Source organism: Phasianus colchicus, chromosome 4 (genome assembly GCF_987193195.1).
Source record: "Phasianus colchicus chromosome 4, bPhaCol1.hap1.1, whole genome shotgun sequence".
NCBI lineage: Eukaryota > Metazoa > Chordata > Aves > Galliformes > Phasianidae > Phasianus > Phasianus colchicus.
The window spans coordinates 2,750,506-2,763,636 of record NC_143439.1 but is presented as its reverse complement, the minus strand read 5'-3'; positions in this window follow the sequence as shown (position 1 = coordinate 2,763,636).

Below are 13,131 nucleotides of genomic sequence, written 5' to 3'. Positions count from 1 at the left end.
GACTGAATGAGCTGCCTAGAGCATGTGTATAATTAACAAATATACAGGTGTTATAATTAAGAAACATACACAAGAGTTTGGCCAAGCAAGTTATTACACCAAAAAGAATAGATAGAAGGCTTACCCTTATCCTGGGCTGACTAGAAAACTCCAAAGGAGAAATTTCCAGAAAGAGAACCTTCCCTACTGGTAGCCAGCTCTTAAATGGGTCTAGGAGAATTGCCCTCACCTGTGCTCCCAGGGCTGACTCATTGCTCACCTCAGGTAATCAATCAGAGGTTCAGGCTGTGATTCAGCAGTTCCCATACAGCACGAGAGAAAGGTTGTTGATATAGTCTACCTAGACTTCGGCAAAACCTTTGACACTGTCTCCCACAATATTCTCCTGGAAAAACTGGCAGCTCGTGGCTTGGACAGATAACGTCCATGTTGGACATTAGTAAATACTTCTTATCTGAAAGAGTGGTCAGGCACTGGAACGGGCTGATCAGGAAGGTGATGGAGTCACTGACCCTGAAAGTCTTCAAAAAATGTTTAGATGTTGTACTGAGGGACGTTCTTTAGGGAGAAATATTGGTGATGGGTGGATGGTTGGACTGGATGATCTCAGAGGTCTTTTACAAACTCGGTGATTCTGTGATTCTATGAATATAATTCACAACAAGATCTACTTATTGTTAGAAAAGCAAGTTAGCTTCAAAAAGTAATACTCCTGAAATCAATTTTGAACAAAATACTACACAAAAGAGAGTAAAACACCAATCACTTTAAAATAATGTAAATACAAGAAGACATGGTTGATTCTACTATATATTTTCAGGGTCTAACGGTGGGAATATCATCTGGAAAATAACGGCAAATATCTGTTTTATGTTTTTGACTTACTCAGCCTTGTGGCTAACCTGAAGGAGGAAATGAAGAGGCTGAGGAGCATAAAGGAATGTAAGAGGGAAATTGATTGGTGGTGCCAGGTGCCCTAAAATCTAGGCAGCCAGCTGAGGCTCCACATGGAGCACGTCACTCCCTGCCACCTTGCAAGCGGGTGACAGAGGGGAACTGGCAGGCAGACAGTGTTCCTGTTGCAGTGAACCCCCAGTCCTCTCCTTCCCCCTAGCAACAACAGTCAAGAATTGGAGGGTGTGGGGCAATGGCAGAAGGTCCCTGCTCAGCAATGCAGGTGTGCCTGCCAAGAGATTCCCCTGCCAACCCAGCTGCCCCTGCAGAAGAGGTACAGTGCTCTGCAGAGACAGCTGGGCAGTGGTGGTGATGATGGTTCTCTCCACTTGGTGGTGTTACCAAATTCTAGCCAGACCACACTTAGCATTAAAACCTCTTCGGCAAATCAAAAAATGATGGGTCATAGTCATTGGTGACTCTCTGCTGAAGGGAGCAGAAGGACCAATATATAGACCAGACCCTCTATACAAGGAGGTCTGTTGCCTCCCAGGGGCCTGGGTTAAAGACATAGAGAAGAAACTTCCTGCCCTAGTTCGGCCCTTAGATGACTATCCCCTATTGTTGTTTCAGGTAGGCAGCGATGATATAGGAAGGTGAAGGAGCCAACAAGGGGAAGCAAAATCCTGAGCCTGCTGTTTGTTAACAGAGAAGGTCTTGTGGGAATGTAAAGGTTGGAGGCTGTCTGGGGCACAGTGATCATGAGATGCTAGATTTCTTGATCCTTGTTGAACCGCAGAGGGGAGTCAGCAGAACTGCAACCTTGGACTTGTGGAGGGCAGACTTTAGCCTCTTTAGGACCGTGGTTGAGAGCTTCCCTTGGAAGGTAGTTTTGGGAGTTGTGGGAGCCTAGGAAGGCTGGGAATACTTTAAGGAAGTTTATTTTAAAGGTGGAGGAGCTGACCATCCCCAAGTCACAGAAGATGAACTGATGGGCAAGGAGGCTGGATTGGCTGAAGAGAGACCTTTGGCTGGAACTCAAGAGCAAAAGGGAAGTTTATGGTTTCTGGAAGTGTGGGCAAGCAGCTTATGATGATTACAAGTACAGGGAGAAAACTAAAAAAGCCAAAGCCCAGCTAGAACTGAACTTGGCCGCTAAGGTAAAGGACAGCAATAAATATTTATATAAATACATCAACAGTGAGAGGAGGGCTAGGGAGAATCTCCATCTCTTGTTGGATGCCAAGGGCAACATGTTGACCAAGGATTAGGACAAGGCTGAGGTACATAATGCTCTCTTTGCCTCAGTCTTTAATAGTAAGACTTGTTACTCTATGGGAACACAATTCCCTGTGCTGGTAGATAGGGATGGGAAACAGAATAGGCCCTGCATAATTCATGATGAGGTGGTCTTGGACCTGCTCCCAAGGCTAGACACTCATGAGTCCAAAGGGCCAGATGGATTGCACCCTAGAGTGCCGAGGGAGTTGTTAGAAGTGGTTGCCAAGCCATTCTCCATCATCCTTAAACAGTCCTGGTTAACCAGGAATGTCCTGGTGGACTGGAGACTGGCAAATGTGATGCCCATCTTCAAAAAGGACTGGAAAGATGGTCCTGGTAGCTACAGGCATCTCACCTCAGTGTCAGGGAAGGTTATGGAATGGATAATCTCAGGAATGGATAATCTCAGGAGCCATCATGGACCAATTAAAGACCAACCAAAGGATTAGGCCCTGGCAGCATGTGTTTACAAATGGTAGATTCTGTCTGACAAACCTGATTTCATTCTATGACAAGGCGATCCACTTAGTGGATGAAGGTAAGGTTGTCAATGTGGTCTACCTGGACTTCAGGAAAGCCTTTGACACTGTCCCCCACAAGGTCCTCGTGGAGAAGCTGGCTGCCCATAGTTTGGATGGGCATACACTCTGCTGGGTGGAACACTGGCCGAATGGCTGGGTCCAAAGAGTTGTGGTCAATGGAGTTAAATCCAGTTGGCTACCGGTCATGAGTAGTGTCCCCCAGGGCTCAGTACTGGAGCTGCTTCTATTCAACATCTTCGTTAATGATTTTGATGAGGGGATTGAGTGCACCCTCAGTAAGTTAGCAGACAACTAGTTGGCAGTGTTGATCTGCCTGAGGGGAAAAAGGCACTACAGAAGGACCTGGATAAACTGGATCAATGGGCCAAAGTAAACCGTATAAGTTTCAACAGGAACTGGTATCAGGCCCTGCATTTTGGTAACAACCACTACAGGCAACCCTACAGGCCTGGGGAGGAGTGGCTGGAAAGCTGCCTCATGGAAAGGGACCTTGGTGTTCTGATGGACAGCGGGCTGAATATGAGCCAGCAGTGTGCCCAGGTGGCCAAGAAGGCCAATGACATCCTGGCTTGTATCAGGAATGCTGTGGTGAGCAGGACCAGGGAAGTCATCCTGCCCCTATACTCAGCACTGATGAAGCCTCATCTCACCTTGCCCCATCCCTGGAAGCATTCAAGGCAAGACTGGATGTAGCTCTAGGCAGCCTCATCTAGTGGTTGGCAACCCTCCATATAACTTTGGGGTTGAAACTAGATGATCATTATGGTCCTTTTCACCCTCAGTCATTCTATGATTCTATTCTGAGCACTGTGTTCAGTTTTGGGTACCTCAGTACAGAAAGGGTAATGAGATTGGAGCAGGTCCAAAGAAGGGCAGCAAGGCTTGTGAAGGGCTTGGAGAATATGGCCTATGAGGAGCAACTAAAGGAACTGAGGCTGCTCAGTCTGGGGAAAAGAAGGCTGAGGGGAGACCTTATTGCTCTCTTCAAATACCTGAAAGGGAATTGCAATGAGAGCCAGATTTCTCTCTTCTTACTGGTGACAGATGAGGGGAAATGGCCTCAAGTTGTGCCAGGGTAAGTTTAGGTTGGATATCAAGAAACACTTCTTTACAGAAAGGGTTGTTAAGCACTGGAATAGGCTCCCCAGGGAGGTGGCTGAGTCACCATCCCTGGATGTGTTTAAAAAACATTTGAATTTGGTGCTCAGGGGCATGATTTAGCAGAGGGCTGTTAGAGTTAGGATGGGTAGGTTGCAGTTGGACTTGGTTATCTTGAAGGTCTTTTCCAATCTGAGCAATTCTATGATTCTATGAATGAGTTGGGGATGATATAAAATCACAGCAAAATCTTCATAAAAAACATAGAGATTAAACAAAGACAAAACCAACCCACCAGGAAAAATATATTAGAAGAAATGTGTGTAGCTGTTTGTTGTTTGGTTTTTTTTAAAACAATGTAATTTAAATAATCTCTTAATATCTACTCCACCAACTCACTTCTGCTTTTCAGTTATTCATATAATTTGCAATATGTAAACTTAGTTTGAAGATCTCTTTGGTTACGTTCTATCTCTATGCTGTAATGTGGGTTGCTGTTAGTACTGCTAATAATAATTATTAATAATAAATTCTTGTAAGCACTGCTGTAACTTGTGCTAGATGGTTAAATTTTTGATCATGCAAATAAAATTTAGTTGTAAGTGAAGTGAAGGGTACGTACTTTACCTCCTCCATGCTTCCTGATGTTCTCTTGACAAAACCAGAGCAAAAAAAAACCAGTGCGATAATGGACTATCAGAGTTGGTGTGGCATAATCTCCTGATGATGACAATTTAAAACATAGAGGGTAAATACGTTTATCCAGCTTTTGGAAACACTGCCTATAGTACAACTTGCTCCAGTATAGTAACAGCAGCAGTGAGAACAGAATGTCAATTAAAAGCACTGAGCCATATTTTATTTATATAATGCAGTGGGGAGCATTTAAAGCATTCACTCTGTTGTATCTGAAGTGACTATTAACAGTATTTCTCACGGTTACAAAGATAAAAGGACTCAGACTTTTCATTCTCCTAATCCCATTTTCAGAGTGTCAGTTCTCAGAGTCAGTCAGACAGTGTTTCTTATATCTGGATTCTGCACATGCATAGGAACAGAAAACTTTTTTTGTTGTTTTTGTCTTACAAAAGGTAGCTATTTTTCTGTATGGGCATTAGATTCTTGAGAAATGAGGATAAGAACATTGTACATAACAATGCTTTATCTTGGCATTAGCCAAGGTTATTTAGGGGTCTCCTCTGCACTTTCAGCAAAATCTATATACTGGCCATAAATACGTATTTCTAGTGCCTAAAAGGAAAGATGAATTGATTCACCTCTGTTTGGACTCAGCCTACTCTCAAACTTGAGAAGACATCCAGTGTATTTGTGAATGCCACATTTGTAGTAATCTATAGATGACAGGCCATTAATTGAATATAATAAAGAATCTTTTTTTCATCCTTGTAGTTCAGTCATCACCTTTTGCATAGACAGCGAGATCACACAGTCCTCCTGAATTTTTTAACAGATAATTCAAATCACAGCTGCAAGAGTATCAGCTAAAATAGGTAGATACAAAGAATTAATTTGTGGAACACTGTTCTTTGTGTTTTCTCCTATTTCTCATGGAAGTAGGTTGAGCAGCTGGTTTATCTTCAATGTCATGCTGCTAAATGCTTTAAACCTAGTTGTTAAGTAAAGACTTTTCTCATTCTCAGGTAATTCAGCCATTCCGAGATGCAAAACAGCTTTGACAGATCAAGTAGCTGCCACATACATCTTTAAGACCTACTCTTAAGGAGGGAGGAAAAGTTAGTATCTGGAGACAAGAATTGTCAGTCTCGTGGCATATTTCTTTAATCAGCACAAGGACTTGCTCAGTATGTTTCCTGATATAGGATATACGGTCTGATAATCCTTAGCCAAGAAACTGACTGTGGCACTATGATCTTGCTGCTGATGTGCACTGCATACAGACTACTTGAACTAAATGAATCTCCTCCATTGTGTTCTAATATGCGCTTCACAAAGATGAAATCAGACAGCTGCCTTTGCCAGCTATATAATTCACTTTGTGGGCATCTAACCAGAGTTCATCATATAATCATTACAAAGTAAGAATGGAAGAAATACTAAAAGTACAAACAATATAAATCCACCTTCTAATGAATAGAATTCAAATTAAATTGGGTTAAATCACACTTCTGATGAGTCTTATTCATCGTCACTGTACATTACCCTAGTGCCATTTTCCCTTCATACTAATGTTTTGCCACAGGCTGTGAGGGTCTGATTTTCTGTCTGACTGTGTTTTCACTCATCACTGGAAAAGTAATTTCATAGTCCCTTCAGATCTTGAACTAGATGCTTTCACCCAATCACAAAAGGCATACTGGACAGGTTGGGCACAGTCTTCCCTTGGTGAAGCTGTACTGGCCATCTTGGATCACCTCCTTGTCTTTCATGCACCTTAACATAACTCCCTGGAAGACTGTGAACTTCCCAGACACAGAGGTGAGGCTCACCAGCCTGTAGTTTCCCAACTATTCATTTTTCCCTTTCTTAAAAAGCAGAGTGTTTTTCTTTTTCTAGTCACTGGGGACTTCACATGACAACCATGACTTTTCAGATATGATGGTGTGTGGCTTGGTAACCACATCGCTCGTTTCCTTCTGGATCCTGTAATGTATGTTGTCCAGCCCCATAGATTTCTACACATTTAGCTTCATAAGATAGTCTTGGACTTACTCTGTTCTTACAGTGGAGGGAATTTTGCTATCCTAACCTCTGCCCAGAGGTTCAGGGATGAGAGATGTGAGAAATCTGACTGCCCGTGAAGACTGAAGCAAGGAACTGGATAATGTCAGCCTTCTCAATGTCTTCCTTTTAATTTATGTGAGGGTGTACACTCTCCTTGATCTGTCTCTTCTGATCATAGTACCTGTAGAGTCTCTTGTTAATTTCCATATCCCTTGCCAAGTTCCATTCCAGCTGTGCTTTGGCTTTCTCGATCCGTCTCTCCATGTCCAGATGGTATGTTCAGAAGAGAATTGGAAAATTCTGTAGAAGGAAGAAAGGTAGATGATTTAGAAGACTACAGCTAGCTGTGCTTAGCAGCAGGAAAATATTCAGTGTTCTGGATGTGTGTTTCAGAAAGTACTTTGAAATATGGAAAAAATGGCTTAATTTCAGGAAGTGATCTTCTTTCTTCATAATGGCCACCACTCAATAGCCACTTAAAATTTAAAAGCCCATAAAATCTGCCATTAGATGGAAAATTTAGAAAATAGAGTAGCATTGTACTTCCAAATACTGCACTGGTAATTACATATTGGATGGCACAGCTACTACTGCTTATTGACTTCTTTGTTCTTCATCTGCTCTAAGTGCTTAAAGAATAGCAGAAAATGTCACTGCTTTCCCTGAGGGTAATTGGAAAATCTAATTTATCTTACAGACTGTCAGTGAAGCAGAGGACAATAAACTAGGGAGTGTATTTTTCTGCTCTTCATGAACTACCACATGTTTGCAAAGCAACTGTCATTGATGGCAGCATTTTCAATTTGCAGTACACGTGCAAAATAGCATGTTAGTTAAATTTGGCTTCAACGATATCATTGAGGCAAAGCTGATCTGAAAAAATTGCAAATTATAATTGTGTTTGTATCACATAGATATTTCATAATTTTGAAACTTTTCTCATTAGTGAAGTACTTAATGACTTTCAAGTGTATGTATGTACAACTTTGTTACCATTAAGTGACAAATTCCATTAAAAATATTGTGGGTCAGTAACAATACAAACACAATCATATGCTTCTTATAATTAAAAGTATGAATCATTGAACAATTAGAGAAAACTTAGATACTGTAGATAAAAGCAAGTTTGATCTCCCTCTAAAGGAAAAAAATAAAAATCGAGTCTTCTTTAATTTCTCTGCTCCTCTTTTTGTCTGAGGATAAAAACAAACCAACATGAAAGCTTAATTTGTGAAAGACCAGCCTTCCACCAAAGCTGCAGAAGCTACACCAGACTAAACTTTGTGCAGCAAAAGTAGAATTAATTGAAAACCTGTTTGTTTTGTCTTTATTTTGTTTCTTTTTAATTTATTATATTTGTTTTGGCAGGGTTTATTGGTTTTGATGGTATTTCTGTTGAAGTGTGCAGTGAAATGCATCACATCTTGTAGAGGGTTTCCCCCCCCCACCTGTAAGTCCTTGTAATTTACTGAGAGGTCATGAAGGAAAATTGGAATTGATTTAACTAGGGGATGGCAATATAGTTTAAGCAGAGAATTACTGACAGCAAAGAAAGCAAAAAAAATAAAATAAAATTAAGTATCAAAATATTTTTCATGAGACCTTTGTAAGAATACTGAGGCTGGAATCCAAAGAATAACGCATTACAGTTTTCTGTAGTACTGTGTAAGGTGTAGAACAGAAGAGACTAGTAATTTGTGTTTGTGCAAGTCAAATAGATTTGACTTTCCTTCTTGTTTTATTTTTCCCATATTTAGCATCTGCAATTTCAGGATGTTTCATTCTGCTTAGGGGCCTTAATTTTCCCATGATATATAACAGACTCCATCACTGTACATCTCCATGATGTCAAATCTCAAAGTACTGACTACACAGATGCTATAATTATTTGAAAGGACACACATTTTCAAGTTTTTTTATTCCTTTACTGAGGAAAATATATAATTTTTTACTTGTTGAAGAAGAAAGAAAATTGCCTGTATGTCTTTGTAATGAAAAAACATTTACTTTTAGGATTATATTAGTCACAGTCAAGAAATATTAAAATGCCTGGACACGTAAACTACCAAAGACCAGAAAGTTTTCTGAGAAGTCCTTGCTTAAAAACAGGTGTGTGATTTAAAGGACAGTTTTGCAGTGATGCTTTCTACATTTTGTGGTATATGCATATCTACCTGCCTGTACTTAATTTAGTAGCTGCGACAATCTATGCTAAGTGTTATCTTCATAGATGTTACAAGAATGTACTTCAAGAAATTAAGAGTAGGTCTGAATTCTGAAATTCATTTAAGAAGAAATAGAAAAGCTAATGCTTAGTCAGTTACTTGTTTGTCAGTAGGCTGACAAATAATGCAGAGGACAGCTGAAAGCAAATATCAATAAAGGAATTGACATCACAAAATGTCTCCTTATAGAGTTTTGAAAGAATATCATGGCTGGAGTGAGAAGGGCAATGGATTACAGTCTTCTGAAATATTCATGTTGCAGGTGTGCGCACAGCTACTGATTTCAAAGTATGCTTCTGTGATGTGGTGGGGAGTAAAAGTTGGGAAGCAAGAAGTGAGATGTTCTGATGCCATTCCACTTCTTTCCCAGGAAATGGAAGTTATGGAGAGCTAAGTAAATGAGAGAAGATCTGTCTGTGGGGTATGGCTGGAAAGAAAAGCTGAGGTGTTCTACAGCTCCTATGTGAGGAGCCTAAGAAGGCTGTCAGATTGTCCCCTAAAAGGAGAAGGACAATGGAAGAACTGCACCCAGCTAAAATTATGTTAATCATGAACTTAAAGGGAAAGCTACATCTCCATCCCAAGTTTCATCTGCATTTCTATGCTGATGTATATATGTGAATATGTAACATGTATATAAATAGTTCAGGTGTTTCTTCACTGAGTTCTGCTAAAATTTGTCAACGAGTGAGTGTCATCTGGCTCAGGTGGTGTGCTAGTGTTTATCTGGTCCATTTGTACTCTCTTCTGTAGACAAGTTCCCAAGTCAGGACCTCTGCAGTTCCTTCCTCAGTGCGCCAATTCAAAGAATTCACTAAGCTTATTTGCAGTAATCTCACCCTTTCTCAGTTCTACCTTTATATCATGAATAGCAATTGATATTATAGGCAGTAGCAGGCTTTTCCTTTCTGAAACGTTTGAAGAAGTATTTAAAGCCAGTTTTGATCCCAATATCTCATTGCTCCTCAAACTCTTTTTTGCCCTCCCAGTTACAGTCTCAAATTTAATCTGCTGGAGTTTAAGACTTTCTCTTCAGTCTGCATTTGATTATTTAAAATATATATATATATATATTCTACAGACTCTCTTCTTATTTCTTTCTGATGCATAGAATGCCAGCTTTTGAGTAGAAATATTTCTAGGTAAATTGCTTCAAATTTTCACTACTTAGGTGAAAATTCAGGACTTAAAAAAAAAAACAAAAAAAACTTTAAAACATAAGAGCACAACCAGCTCATTAATTAGTATATGAAAATTTGTGTTAACATTTATGAGTGAACCTTACCTTTAACAAAAGAACTCTGTGGAAGTAGAAAAAGAAGAAACAATCTAAAAGCCACGAGCACATAAAATTAAGGATAATGTGACTTAAAACAATCAGTTGAAGGAAAGCATGCAAAAAATTTAAAGCACAACCCACAGACTTTGTAAGGAACTTTCTATGCATTGTCTTTCACCCAGCTTCACTTCTGTGTGTCGTACAGTACAAATATAATGCTATATTTTACATCCATACCATTTTTACATCTAGAAAAATGTTTCTATAAACCAATGCAGGGGCATGAGTTAAAATCATATTTGTACATCTTCTACATTTCTACATCTTCTCTGTGTATGCATAGACAGACTGTCAGCTGACCTCATATTTTTGTAGTATGCTGAATTAGTGGCATGAGTTATGTAAATTCCTCCAGAAGCAGGAAAAATGCAGTGAATGGCCCTTTAACACTGCAGAAATAGTAAGACAGACTTTACAGAAATAGCTGTGCTATTTCTGTCATGCTAGAGAGCATGTGAATACATTTCACCATGTCTACAATAGGATATACCTTATCTGTAGAGTTTGAGGATCAAGTGTCAGAAGAGATCTATAAAACAATTATGAATTAGTTGTTGTCAACATGAATAATTTACACTATGGCAGAGACAAAACAGATTTCCCAGGTTTTATAGGACTCTGCTAATACTGATCCACTTATACCAGAATAAGGACTTCTGTTTTCTGAGGTTGAATGATCTGAATTTTCTTGTTGTCAGTGCTGGGGAACACATTGATCAACTCTGCACAGAGAAAATAAAACTGGCAGAGAGTCATAGCTGTGCCTGGATATTACAAGATCAGGGTAACCTGACTTCATTACAGTGCAGAGCAAGTCCAGATACCTGTGCCCAAACCTATGACAGAGCTGCAGACTGTAGCAGCTGCTGAGGAGAACAGAAAGGGAAATAATAATTAAAAACAAACAAACACACAAAACAACAACACAAAGAGAAGCTTTTGCTGACTCTAGAAACTACTGAACTGGATAACGTTGGTTAACACATCTCCAGGTATTCCAACTCACGCTCTTCTTATTTAATTGCTTTGAAAACAAGAACTCACAGAAATGACCAATAATTTATAAATTAAAGATAAGGCTGATCACCTGAAATCTCTGTAACAATTTTTATAATTTCAATTTTCTTTTCCTTAAAATGTAGGTTTTGTCAAATGTGAAACTGGAACACTGGAATAAATGTGCCCCTTTTTTCTTCAAAAATCCAGAACTGCAGTGTCCTTAGTTGGTGAGAGCTTGCTTGGGATGAGCTCACTGAAGTGCATTAGGTAATGAGGCTTAAAATATTTGAGTGAGTTAATAATACCAGTAACTTACAGGATATCAGAACAGGTTTACCTTTTTATATAGATATGTACTAGATAGAAATCTGAGTATCTAGATCTGTTGGGTACAATTACAAGTATAAATAGATCTGTAGCATTGCAAGAACATCCTTGATCTAAATGAGAATATTAAAAACCCTGATGTCTTTATTTCTGCTTACGTGTTTCATAAAACTACCATGAGATTTCAAGGCAAGACAAGCTAGAATAAGGAACTTTACAGCATTAGTGTGTAACTAAGATTTCTGAGCAGCAAGGTGGCTTGTAATTTTTTCCTGCTTTAATATGCATTCCTTTGAGGAATTTGAGACATTGTAAGTTTTTCTTTGATTCAGTAATTTAGAATTTGTCATGCCGAAATTAATTCCTGTAGATGTTACAAACTTAAATAATACAATTGTAAAACAGTCCTCATAGGTGCTGTGCACACCAAATCCAATTGTGAACAGTCTTATCACAAAACACATGATATGTGAGTGCCGTAGGCACAAGAGCACCAATTAGGCAAACTGCCTTCCAGATGGTAAAGTCCCAGTTTTTGGGTAATTACTTGAAATGATATGATAAAAGGGAGGGAAAAACAACAGCAACAGCACAGAAGCTTGCTACCTTACTTCGGTCTATGTATTATCTTCAATAAATAAGTAAAAATCCTAATTCTTAGCTGTTCTCTTGCACTTAAATCTTAGGAAGCTATGATGTGAAAGAATTCATGACACTGAAACACTCTTGGCAAATGCATGGTAGAACCAATTTCTGTTTAAAAGGAACCACTTGGCAGCAATTCTTTCAGATTGCATGAAAGTAAAAGAGTGTTACTTATCTCTGGCATGCTTTGTCAACGTTCCATAGAAGAGGCTATAAAGACATGCATTTCTGTATGTGTTTCAGTCCTCTGAGAGAGAGAGGCTCTTGCACTTCATGTTCTGACTGCTCAGAATTGTGAAAATATCTGTAGATGTGGGCTTGTAAAGCCCTCCACTGCAATTAATGTAGTGGAGAGATCTAATGGCAGGGTGTCATTTTCCCCTCCCTAATTTCTCATTTTCATTCTCTCGTGATCTCTCATCATCTCTCAGTGTAAGATGCATTGAGTACAAATGTGTAAAAAAGAGCTGTACAATAATATAATGCACAATTTTCTGTTTTTCTGTGTTTTTGTTACTGAAAACATTTATCCAATGGACAAATGTTCCCATCATGTGTGCCAGTCAGAATATCTCACAGTCTAAAAAGTTCAGGAATGAGTTTTAGTTTTCAGAGCATCAGTTCTTAGCAAACTGATAACAATGTCTACCCAGAAATGCCTTTCCTTCTTTCTGCAAAACTTCTGGAGTACATCTTCCTAAATTGTAGAGGTGGTCAGTGAAGCATGAGCTTATTTTTTTCTGCTCGCTGCGTTCTCTTTATTTTTGCTTTTTGATTTGATGAGAAAGCAGATGGGAATATGACTTTCTAAATGTTCCAGTAAACAAAAATCGAGGACCCAAGTGCTCATAGGCAAAGTGTCACGGAAATATTCTCTGAGAACTTTGCAAAAATTGATATATGGAAAAGTGCTTGTGATTAGTAACCAAGGGAAAGAGAACTAGTCAGTAGCAAGCTTGTGTAAACCCTGACTTAAAGCTTGGTCCTGCCATCTGCTAGCAATGTAGAAGGGTGGTACAGTCCAAACGCAGAGTAATGTGGGGAGAGGATTAAGATTTAGCCTATTGTGTCACATGGA